Source organism: Dipodomys ordii, unplaced genomic scaffold (assembly GCF_000151885.1).
Source record: "Dipodomys ordii isolate 6190 unplaced genomic scaffold, Dord_2.0 Scaffold143, whole genome shotgun sequence".
NCBI lineage: Eukaryota > Metazoa > Chordata > Mammalia > Rodentia > Heteromyidae > Dipodomys > Dipodomys ordii.
In genome coordinates this window covers 480,095-482,670 of record NW_012267359.1, presented here as the reverse complement: position 1 = coordinate 482,670, position 2,576 = coordinate 480,095, and positions in this window count along the sequence as shown.

The window sequence follows — 2,576 nt, the reverse complement described above, 5'->3', positions numbered from 1 at the left end:
TCTACTAACTGAGTCACACCTCCACTTCTGACTTTTTCCTGGTTAATTGAGGGTAAGAGTCTCACAGACTTTTCTTCCCAGGCTGGATTTGAACCATGATTCTCAGATCTCAACCTTCTGAGTAGCCTATGAGTATGCTTATGAACTACCATGAACTGGAAAAAAAATAAAACAAAAAAACCTTCAGTATAAATTTTTCATATAGTATTTCTTTTTTACCTCTGGCTCTAACTAATTAGAAGATATTATGTTTTCCCTATCAGGAAAGGCTTGTTATTATGTGGGCTAGAAACAAACTAAAATGACTCAGTCCTTGTCTGTACATCTAGAGAGGTCACCAGGGCAAAGCCAACCTCCAGAAGCCCATGGTGGCACTGGATGCAACAAGAAAGGATAATGGCAGAAAGAATAAAGAAAAAGACAGAAATCTCCATGTTCCCCTGAAGGAGAACTCAAACACATGGAAAAGAATGGTAGATGAGGGAACTTTTTGTCTATTTCTTCTCCATATCTTTCTAAACGTATTTCATGATGTACAAGTACTCTGTGTAGTGGCTCTCACTGTGTGTGTGTGTGTGTGTGTGTGTGTGTGTGTGTGTGTGTACTATCTTCTTTTGAAAACACAGACCCCCATTATCTCTGGCTTTTGTGACTTAAGAAGACAGAGCCTGGCACCAGTGGCTCACACTTGTAATCCTAGCTATTGAGGAGGCTGAGATCTGAGGATCATGGTTCAAAGCCAGCCCAGGCAGGAAAGTCCGTGAGATTCTTATCTCCAATTAACCACCAGAAAACCGGATGTGGTGCTGTGGCTCAAGCAGTAGAGCACTTGCCTTGAGCTGAAGAGCACAGGGATAGCACCCAAGCCCAAACTTCAAGCCCCATGACTGACCAAAAAAAAAAAGAAGACAGAGACACAGTTCCTTGTATAAGACCCAGGGAAGGAAGGAAGGAAGGAAGGAAGGAAGGAAGGAAGGAAGGAAGGGACGAAAGGAAGAAAGGGAGGGAGGGAGGGAGGGAGGAAGAGAGGGAAAGGACAGAAGGAAGGAGGGAGGGAGATGGAGGGAGGGAGATGGGAGGGAGAAACAAAAGGTTTTTGCAGTGAAATAACCTGATTACACACAGTGAGTATTTCTAAACCATCCCGTAACTGTCCCCCATTCAGTGCTAGAGCAAATCCCCTGGCAACAACTGGCCCTGCTTGGGGGAGGGGCATCCAAATGACAGAGCCAAGCTGCCTTTGGCCCCAGTGACCGGTAGGGGCAGAGAGTTTGGAAAGACAGGAAGGAAGCTCCTTCACAGTGACCAGGGGTTGGCACAGTTAGAGGTGACAAGCGAAGGCTCTGTACCTGTCTGACCATCAGGATGTCTTGACTGAACCATTAGTGATCTGGGTTACTTCCAGCACATCTTCTGTTTAAGTCTCTATGCCCCACCATCCTGACTGCTAAAGTGGTAACTGAGAAGATGGATGTGGTGATGTCAGCCAGACGCAACATTAGCTGCTGCAGCTGTGACTCAGGTCCCTTACTGACATTCTCAACATTCGCAACACCTTCACCTCCCTCCCACTCACCATCTCTCCACAACATTCCATCTTGCTGGATTTGTCCTGTTTTTCAAATAGGTCTAGATCTGTTCCATCTCAGGAACCCTGGATCTGCTGGTCACCCACTGGCTCAGGCCTCTTATCCATCTTATCAGGCCACTTTATCCATCTTATCACAGTATACGCTGTGATCCTCCTCTCACAACCCTTCTTAGATCACCCACACCAACTCAGTCTGAAAATGCTCCCCATTACAAACTTTGTGAGGATTTCCTACAAAATGCTTGTGTCTACTAGAAATTACCTTATTCACTGCTTGTTGTTGGGTTTTGGCTGTTGTTGTTTTGATCATGGGGTTTGAACTAAGGCTTGGGTGCTGTCCCTGAGCTTTTTTGCTCAAGGCTAGCACTCTACCACTTTGAGCCACAGTGCCACTTCTGGTTTTCTGGTGGTTAATTGAATATTACAGTCTCTCCAACTTGCCTAACAGAGCTGGTTTCAAACCACAATTCTCAGATCTCAGCCTCGTGAGTAGCTAGGATTACCAGCACTCAGCTTACCTTATTCACTTTTTAAGTAACTTATGTACACCTAGTATCTCTCATTGAGGCTGTCCAAGTCTTGGCAGTCTGCAGGGTCTATCCTAATTTTAGCGGGAAGCCTTAGTTCCAAAGCAACGCAGGACAGTAGCCACTCTACAGCACCATTAGGTGGGGGAGAGTGGCTGCCTAATTCTCAGCATTTAGAAAAGTTCCTGACATGTGGCAAGAGACACCAAAAAGTGTCTGGAAGAAAGAAAGGAAGAAAAGGAAGGAGGGAGTGAGGAGAGTGGAGGGCGAGAAGGAGGGATACTTTTATCTAGTGCATAAAGGAATTCATGATTTGTATGTTAAAGATTCTAAGTAAACCACCCTAGCCAATCATAGAAGACTTCCAAATCCTCTCATTTCTTTTTTTGTGTGAATATACTGTACAGAGGGGTTATAATTACATGGGCAAGATAATGAGTACATTTCTTATCAAGCAT